Genomic DNA, 10547 nt, shown 5'->3' with positions numbered 1-10547 from the left:
CACCACACCCACAGAATGCACCACCACACCCACAGAATGGAGACAGAGCTCCATGCACCACCACACCCACAGAATGGAGAAAGAGCTATCATCAATCTGTCAATCCTTTCCGTGTCCTTCCCCGTGTTGAGTCAAATTAAGCCGCATGTATGTACATTGCAGATGAAAGTAAAGGTATTTAATACTGTTTCAGAACCACATTGTAGAACTATCAGGAACAGTGTATGTCACCTGAGGAGTGTTATATTAGTAGATATAGATTAATATAGTATATATAATAATATTAGTCAATCCTTTCCGTGTCCGGGCCGGGTGAGCTTAACCCGTGTTGAGTCAAATTAAGCCGCAGGCTCCACTCCTGGTGGTGCCCTTCTGTCAATTCCTTTAAGTTTCAGCTTTGCCGGGCGTCTGACATTTTGTTAGCAAGTAGTAAACCCCCTTTGGCAGAGGTTCAGGTTCAGGTTTATTTGTCATTTGTATAGATACAGAGTATACATACAATGAAATTTATTTTGCTCAGAGCACTCTCCGTCTTACATACACAGGACATAAACAAACATCTATAGTGCAAGAAAAGACAAAAAACAGTAAAAGAAAGTGCAAGTGAAGTGAAGTGCAATACAGTTCAAGGTCAGCTGTTCAGCAGCCTGACTGCCTGGGGGTAAAAACTGTTACTGAGACGGGTGGTACGAGATTTGATGCTCTGGTAGTCACTATGCCCAAGTCAGGCTCCCTCTCCGGAATCGAACCCTGAGTCCCCGTTACCCGTGGTCACTATGGTAAGCACGTAGCGTACCATCCAAAGTTGGTAGGGCATGCCTCGATCTTTGTAGGGAGTAGCAGCTCCATAGTCGTAGTCCTCTGGGATGGTCTCGATCTCATTGTTGGTTCTGACCAGGGCTACACAGCAGCCATGGGAGCCCAAGTCGAATCCCACCGTTTCTCAGGCTCCCTCTCCGGAATGGAACCCTGATTCCCCGTTCCCCGTGGTCACCATGGTAAGCACGTAGCGTACCATCCAAAGTTGATAGGGCAGACACTCGAATGACATGACGCCGCCGCGGAGGGCGGGCGTTCGGCCCGAGTTTATCCAGTCACCAAAAGTTGACGAGGCGGTGCCCGAGGGCGCCCCGAGAGGTGGTGCCACACCAGGAGGGTGTAGCTGTACGTAACTGTGCGCACCAACCTCCCCCCACAAATATAGAAAACATGCCTGCCTTAAATGAAAGGCTTGTACTCAAGACAGTACTGTAAAATCAAATGCCTTTTAGTGTACAGAGGTCGGTACATTAATTATGGCTATCAATTAGTATCTTTGAGAGAGAAAAATCCGTTTATCAGCCTTCCTGTTCTTCCAAATATCTGCATCGGCTTTGAAAACTATCAGATGACCTCTACTACTCCTGCCTCTGTGATTGATATTGATGATGTAGTAGCCTCTCCTCTTAAAGACACAGAGCGTTCTTTGTAAATGCATACATCAGTCGGCCTTCTTGGCATGTTCTTCCTGAATACCTTTATTTTTCTTTGCTGTAAAAAAAGTAATGCATTCTTAAAATATTTACATTAGTATATTAGGGTCTCTGTCTTGGTCTTTGTCTTAACCCATTCTGACCGGGCACCCATTTTGGTGTCAGCATCATGTTATGCTTTATCTATTTAAAAATAGCAGATCTACAAGCTCATATCGCGCCACCGAGTGGCGCGATACGAGCTTGTAGGTCTGCTATTTTTGAAAAATCGAAGAACGACTGAATCGACAGAATCTGATCTCAGGTCAGAATGGGTTAAATACAACTCTGATGCATCTTCATTTCACTTCTCTCTGCGTGCTTACAGTTTGTTTTAGAGAGCTCTTTTCAGTCTTCTATCTATAGTTTAGTGGTGTGAAAATACACGACAAATGTCCTCACTGTATTGCATTACTGCTTGTTTTCTAATGTCGTTGCCTTGCTTTTCTTTTATTCTCCATGGCTCTGTAAAGCACTTTGAGCTGCATTTCATGTCATGAAAGGTGCTATACAAATAAAGTTTTATTACTATGAATGTTTGATTCTAGAGTTGCTGGATTAAGTATTTAGTTTGAAGACGATTGAAAGTTGTGGGAAGTTACGTTGAGCCACAATATACCTATAGTGTATTGAAAGTAGATGCTGTTGAGTTATTAATATAAATAAAGATTAAATAAAGCTATCGCAGACCGCATACATACAGCACTGGTTCACAACCCGTGGTCTGCGGACCACCAATAATCCTCGAGGGGGTTTTAGGTGGTCCCAGCTAAATGGAGAGTTGGTAACCAAATGAACCGTTCATAAAATGACCATTTTACTCTTTCAAGAGTTAAATTATTGTTAAACATCTGCATTACTTAATTTACCAGAAGTCTACACAATTACAGAATGTAGAATAATTGTTATTTTGATCAACGTTTGCCTGTTATCTCTCCTAATGGTACCAACACCATGTTATCTCTCCTAATGGTACCAACATCATGTTATCTCTCCTAATGGTACCAACACCATGTTATCTCTCCTAATGGTACCAACACCATGTTATCTCTCCTAATGGTACCAACACCATGTTATCTCTCCTAATGGTACCAACATCATGTTATCTCTCCTAATGGTACCGACACCATGTTATCTCTCCTAATGGTACCAACATCATGTTATCTCTCCTAATGGTACCAACACCATGTTATCTCTCCTAATGGTACCAACATCATGTTATCTCTCCTAATGGTACCAACACCATGTTATCTCTCCTAATGGTACCAACATCATGTTATCTCTCCTAATGGTACCAACACCATGTTATCTCTCCTAATGGTACCAACATCATGTTATCTCTCCTAATGGTACCAACACCATGTTATCTCTCCTAATGGTACCAACATCATGTTATCTCTCCTAATGGTACCAACACCATGTTATCTCTCCTAATGGTACCAACACCATGTTATCTCTCCTAATGGTACCAACATCATGTTATCTCTCCTAATGGTACCAACATCATGTTATCTCTCCTAATGGTACCAACATCATGTTATCTCTCCTAATGGTACCAACACCATGTTATCTCTCCTAATGGTACCAACATGTTATCTCTCCTAATGGTACCAACATCATGTTATCTCTCCTAATGGTACCAACATCATGTTATCTCTCCTAATGGTACCAACACCATGTTATCTCTACTAATGGTACCAACATCATGTTATCTCTCCTAATGGTACCAACATCATGTTATCTCTCCTAATGGTACCAACATCATGTTATCTCTCCTAATGGTACCAACATCATGTTATCTCTCCTAATGGTACCAACACCATGTTATCTCTCCTAATGGTACCAACACCATGTTATCTCTCCTAATGGTACCAACATGTTATCTCTCCTAATGGTACCAACACCATGTTATCTCTCCTAATGGTACCAACATCATGTTATCTCTCCTAATGGTACCAACATCATGTTATCTCTCCTAATGGTACCAACACCATGTTATCTCTCCTAATGGTACCAACACCATGTTATCTCTCCTAATGGTACCAACACCATGTTATCTCTCCTAATGGTACCAACATCATGTTATCTCTCCTAATGGTACCAACATCATGTTATCTCTCCTAATGGTACCAACACCATGTTATCTCTACTAATGGTACCAACACCATGTTATCTCTCCTAATGGTACCAACATCATGTTCTCTCTCCTAATGGTACCAACATCATGTTATCTCTCCTAATGGTACCAACATCATGTTATCTCTCCTAATGGTACCAACACCATGTTATCTCTCCTAATGGTACCAACACCATGCTATCTCTCCTAATGGTACCAACACCATGTTATCTCTACTAATGGTACCAACACCATGTTATCTCTCCTAATGGTACCAACACCATGTTATCTCTCCTAATGGTACCAACACCATGCTATCTCTCCTAATGGTACCAACATCATGTTATCTCTCCTAATGGTACCAACACCATGTTATCTCTCCTAATGGTACCAACACCATGTTATCTCTCCTAATGGTACCAACACCATGTTATCTCTCCTAATGGTACCAACACCATGCTATCTCTCCTAATGGTACCAACATCATGTTATCTCTCCTAATGGTACCAACACCATGTTATCTCTACTAATGGTACCAACACCATGTTATCTCTCCTAATGGTACTAACACCATGTTATCTCTCCTAATGGTACCAACACCATGTTATCTCTCCTAATGGTACCAACACCATGCTATCTCTCCTAATGGTACCAACATCATGTTATCTCTCCTAATGGTACCAACCAACACCATGTTATCTCTCCTAATGGTACCAACACCATGCTATCTCTCCTAATGGTACCAACATCATGTTATCTCTCCTAATGGTACCAACACCATGTTATCTCTCCTAATGGTACCAACATCATGTTATCTCTCCTAATGGTACCAACATCATGTTATCTCTCCTAATGGTACCAACATCATGTCATCTCTCCTAATGGTACCAACATCATGTTATCTCTCCTAATGGTAACATCAATACAGCATGGATGGAATTGTGTGTCAAGTGTCTACGACAACAAAATATTCTTTAGTTTTGGGTCTGAGAGGCTAAATGTCATCACATTTGGTACCAGGTGGGCCAGATCTTCACTGATGATGCTCCGACCCTCCAATCATTATCTGCGATTGAAGCATCGTATTAGTAACCATGACAACCACATGAGCTAGCCTGACTACCCCAGGGTTGTCACAGAAAACTCAGAAGATTAAAGTTAAAATGTAATAATCACACCTGTGTGAAGTGAGGGGCGCTCTTATCATTAAACATCATCTCATGAACAACTGAATGTATGTGATAGGTTGGTTAAATCTACATCATATTTGCCGGAGATTTGACCTAATTCCTCCTTTCATCGACGATGGCAAATATTGAGATGTGTGGGGACAAAAGCTGTATAGCCTATAGGAGGGGCCCCTCAAAAAGCTGTATATAGGAGGGGCCCCTCAAAGCTGTATATAGGAGGGGCCCCTCAGAAATGTGAAGGAAAAACCAAAAGCCAAAAGGTTGACCAGGAGAAAACAGTGGACACGGCAGGCTTCAAGTAAAGAGTGAGCATGTTTTTAATATCTTAAACATCTGTGCAACTTCCTTTCAAAATGTTACAGCACTGCAATGACCTGTAAAGTTTCACAATATGTACACAAAGAGAGGGGGGGGGGGACATGAAACCATTACAAAATTAAAACTAAAACTAAAAGAAAACTTTTTTTTTTTCCTTTTAAGAAATGATAGGACTCTCTAGCCCCACATGAACCCAATAAACTCTCTCTAGCCCCACATGAACCCAATAAAACGCACAACTAAAAAGACCAATTAAGCAATCAAGTGCACGTCATATCATCATGTCATACCTCACGCAAAGTCTACTTTTGCACAGTATATATTAGTGGAGAAATATATACTTAGTTACTAAGTTGGGGGAGAAAAAAAGAATACTGACAAAAATAGAAGGGAGAGGAGAGGAGGGGGGGGGGGGGAGTGAACAATTCAAAAATAGAACAGAAGACATCAAGTCAATGTATAGTTTCACTGGCACAACAGAATGGTGAAATAAAATTAAAACGCACACGCGCACACACACACACACACACACACACACACACCTCAAAACATACAATCAATGACAGAGGAAGAGCACACACACACATTTCAAAACACAAAACATAATCCATTGAACTCTTTTGACGGAAAAAAACAACAACAAAAAAAACACGAGAAAAACAAAACAAAAAAAGAACTAAAAACCATGAAATCCATAAACATTATATATATATATATATATATATATATTTAAAAAAAAGACCTAAACAAAACACACAAGGGTCCCAGAACGCCAGCCCTCCCTCTCCCCTCCCCGGGCCGGGGGGGTTTCCTTATAAGGTCATTGCACAAACAGAACAGACGGGAACAGAATGAACGTGTTCTTCTCCACGGTTGGCCGGCCGGCCGGACGCTGCTGTGCGTCGCGGATATTATAGAGTTGTGCGCTACTGTACGTACGTACAGTATGTCTGTGGTTCTCAAAACGTTGTCGTGTTTTCAAGGACCCCTCGAATTAACCTCCCCCCCCCCCCCCCCCCAAGATATGAAATATCGTACTACTCCAGTCTTTAGTTTTTTCGTGAACGTCCTACTGGATCATACTAACTACAGTTTCCCGCATGAAAACGTCAAAAGTAGCAGATCTACAAGCCCCGAAACACGGCGCGAAGCGACTTGTTTTAAAGGGTAAGACCACTTTTTTTAAGGTTTGGGTTGTGTAGTTACTTTGCCATGATGCAACTCCAAATGTGGACAAAGAAATAAAAAATAACTGCTCCAGTGATTATAAATTGATAATTCAAAATTTGCTCCTCATTGACTTACATTGTAGCTAAAACAGCTCTCAAAGTCACTCTTTTAGTACGTAAACAAACACAAACAAAGTTGATTCAGACAATATAGAGCATCACCAAAACTCATGCTGTTTTATTTTTTCATCAAAATGTTTCTTCCTGTTGATTTGTCCATTTTATTGGGAAGAAAACCCGACTGGATCCGTGGATCTGGATCCAGATCTTCAAATAGTAAAATCAACAGGAAGAAAACATTTTTATGAAAAAATAAAACAGCATGAGTTTTGGTGATGCTCTATATTGTCTGAATCAACTTTGTTTGTGTTTGTTTACGTACTAAAAGAGTGACTTTGAGAGCTGTTTTAGATACAATGTAAGTCAATGAGGAGCATATTTTGAATTATCAATTTATAATCACTGGAGCAGTTATTTTTTTATTTCTTGTCCACATTTGGAGTTGCATCATGGCAAAGTAACTACACAACCCAAACCTCAAAAAAAGTGGTCTTACCCTTTAAGCTTGTAGATCAGCTATTTTACATAAATTAACTTGTTTTAATCCTCCACTTTTGGACATATGAGGTTTCCACCCGACAAAGTAACGCTACGTCCGTTGAAATGTTTCAAGAAATATTCTACATTTTTCAAAAAATTATTCCCAGGATTGGTTTTTTTCTTTAATAACGGTGTATAAATGGATTAAAGTGATTAAACGATCTTGATGCTAATTTAATGAACTCATTTAGCATGGGGGACCCCTTGGAACCCCTTCAAGGACCCCGATCCCCGGGGACCCCTGGGAACCCCTTCAAGGACCCCTCCTGGACCCCCTGGGGACCCTCCCCGGGCCCCCGGACCTGGCCTTCAGAACCGCTCCCGGGGCCCCCGACTGGCCTCAGAACCGCTCCCGGCCCCCGGACCCTGGCCTTCAGAACCGCTCCCGGGCACGGACCTGGCCTTCAGAACCGCTCCCCGGGCCCCGGACCTGGCCTTCAGAACCCGCTCCCCAGGGCCCCCGGACCTGGCCTTCAGAACCGCTCCCGGGCCCCCGGACCTGGCCTTCAGAACCGCTCCCCGGGCCCCCGGACCTGGCCTTCAGAACCGCTCCCCGGGCCCCCGGACCTGGCCTTCAGAACCGCTCCCCGGGCCCCCGGACCTGGCCTTCAGAACCGCTCCCCGGGCCCCCGGACCTGGCCTTCAGAACCGCTCCCCGGGCCCCCGGACCTGGCCTCAGAACCGCTCCCCGGGGCCCCCGGACCTGGCCTTCAGAACCGGTGGCGTTAAATAATATTGTCCCTCTGTTAGTTTTGTCGGGGGGAGAATGAGGGTATAACTCTGGCCTACTGTACGTTATTGAACGTTAACCATTCTTAGTATTTATTGCACTTGATTGATACGTGATGTATGTAGTGAGATCCTGATAGGTTTGTGCAGCTGTGGAGGCGGAGCTATGGAGAGGAGCGGCACCCGGCCACACGCTTTCAAAAACCTCTCTTTAACGACACAGCGCTGCGCTACGGTCACTCTACGGTCACTCTACGGTCACTCTACGGTCACTCTACGGTCACTCTACGGTCCCACAGAGGAAGAACAGAGAGGTGCTCGCCTAAAGAAAACTATCTCAGCTCTCAGCGAGCAGACGGAGAAACGCCACGCGCGAGACGCAAACCATCGGCGCCTCGTCGTCGATGCCACACTGCCGGGTTTCCCCAAAAGACGCGCCGCTCGCTGCCGTTGGAAACCATTCAAAACACCCGGCAAGCGCCGATGCAGAGTAAAGTTCCTGGTGGTTTGGTGTTCACCGCAGGCGCACGTTCCTGGTGGTTTGGTGTGTTCACCGCAGGCGGTGGTTTGGTGTTCACCGCAGGCGGTGGTTTGGTGTACACCGCAGGCGCACGTTCCTGGTGGTTTGGTGTGTTCACCGCAGGCGGTGGTTTGGTGTTCACCGCAGGCGGTGGTTTGGTGTACATCGCAGGCGCAGCCTTTACCTAATTCTTCTCAGCCTGTGGCACCGTGACCCGATAAAAGATGTCGCTGGACATTCTCAAATCCTCCTGGACTGAGAATAGTGATATCAAGTATAGTATATATATATATATATATATATATATATATAGTGATATCAAGTATAGCAGGTCACGACTTCACGGAGAGGAAAACTACCCTCGGCGGTCTAGTAGCGTTAGGAATACTGTCTTTTCTTTTCTTTTTTTGAGACGTGCATAATATCCATAAATATATTAGTCTTCCAATCAGACTGTAATACATAATCATACTAACTGAAGAAAGACAAACTAATAACAATCTGTAACAAAATCACGAGTAGCGGACAGTAAAAAATACGTTATGCGTTTCCAAATGCTCACCTCTGAAATCAAAGCTGACACCCCATGTTCTGAGACAATCTGAACACAGAACAAAAAGAGGAAACCCAATGAAAGCAAACAAAAACAAAAACACACATATACACATATAAGGCTTGAGTTTTCAACTCTTGGTAATATTATTGCCATCTAGCATGTTTGTAAAGCTTAAAATAAATATGAAATACTGTACATAAATAATTTACAACAATAAAACAGAAAGCAAAACCAAAAACATATGGAGAGAAAAAAAACAAAAACATAAGGCCCCTAAATTTGAGAAAGGTTTCACCGCTTTGCTGAAACGAGAGTTAGTGTTTCATTATTTATATCTATCTAGACTAAAATGTCAGACTGCTCGGTTACGTTTTGAGGTATGGTTACTCTGTCTAAAGCTATATTTTGTTGCAAAAAAAAAACAAAACAAGAAAACTATAGTAACAATAGGAGGAACAATCGAAAAAACTCAATCCCAACAATGACAAAAAACCCACCATCACAACGGAAGAGGACGAAGCCTGGAATTCAAAGTGTTGTCTGGGAAACACGAAACAGGGCGGGAAACTATGGTCTGTTTGTGTACTGGCCACAGTGGCTGGAAGTCTGTGAATTCACCTTAGTGTTATAATTAATAATTCATTCATTAAACTATGGTCTGTTTGTGTACTGGCCACAGTGGCTGGAAGTCTGTGATTCACCTTAGTGTTATAATTAATAATTCATCATTAAACTATGGTCTGTTTGTCTACTGGCCACAGTGGCTGGAAGTCAGTGTTAGATTAGACCACAGGTTCTATTCAAGCCATTTAGACCTGAACTCCATTCTACAAATGTCTTCTAAATGCTGACAGCTTTCTGAAAAACGTCATGTTTCTATGTCAGTGTAACTGACCTCCGACCACCATCTGAAAATATATTGTTCCAGGGACCCCCCCCCCCCCCCCCCCCCCCCCCCCCCCCCGAAGCAAAGATTTGAGCTAAAACGTAACGCTCTGAAAGAATATATAATATTATATGTTCGCGATTTTTTTTAAATCTCGGTGCCGCTCTATGAGCTTGTAGATCTGCTATTTGTCAATAGCTAAAGAAAGTATAACATAATGCTTAAAACACGAAAAGGGGTTCCCGCCCAGAATGGGTTTTAAAAGAGGTTTAACTGCCCACTCCATTTTACTAGAACAGATTCACCATGCAGTGACTCGGGTGAGCCAGCCGGGGGTGATCAAGTCCCCACTTACGTCCCAGTATAGCCACCCTGGATCAGACCCACTAGGGGAAAGACCAGGGCCACACAATCCGTTGGAACTCCTCTGGAACTATACTTGCCGGGACTGAGAGGCACCATTCTGGCGTGTGGAAGGACTAGGCTCTGTGGGTGGACTCCTACCCCCGCCCGGGCCCCTCCTCCCCCGCCCGGGCCCCTCCTACCCCATCCGGGCCCCTCCTACGACCACCAAATATGGGTTGGTTACCAATGAAGTGTCTGTAGAGAGCCCGAGGCTGTCCCACGACGACAACAATAACTAGAACAATGGAAGGGTGCAACCGTTAACCCATTCTGACCTGACATCAGATTCTATACGAGGTTTCCACTGGACACACACTGTCTGATTTAACCCATTCTGACCTGAGATCAGATTCTAAAAAATGTCAGTCGTTGTTCGACTTTTCAAAAAATAGCAGACCTACAAGCTCGTAGCACGCCACTCGGTGGCGCGCTATGAGCTTGTAGATCTGCTATTTTTAAATAGCTAAAGCATAACACGATGCTACAC

The sequence above is a fragment of the Protomyctophum parallelum genome (assembly GCF_964188405.1).
Source record: "Protomyctophum parallelum genome assembly, chromosome: 23".
Lineage (NCBI taxonomy): Eukaryota > Metazoa > Chordata > Actinopteri > Myctophiformes > Myctophidae > Protomyctophum > Protomyctophum parallelum.
Note: the sequence above shows the minus strand (reverse complement) of the source record.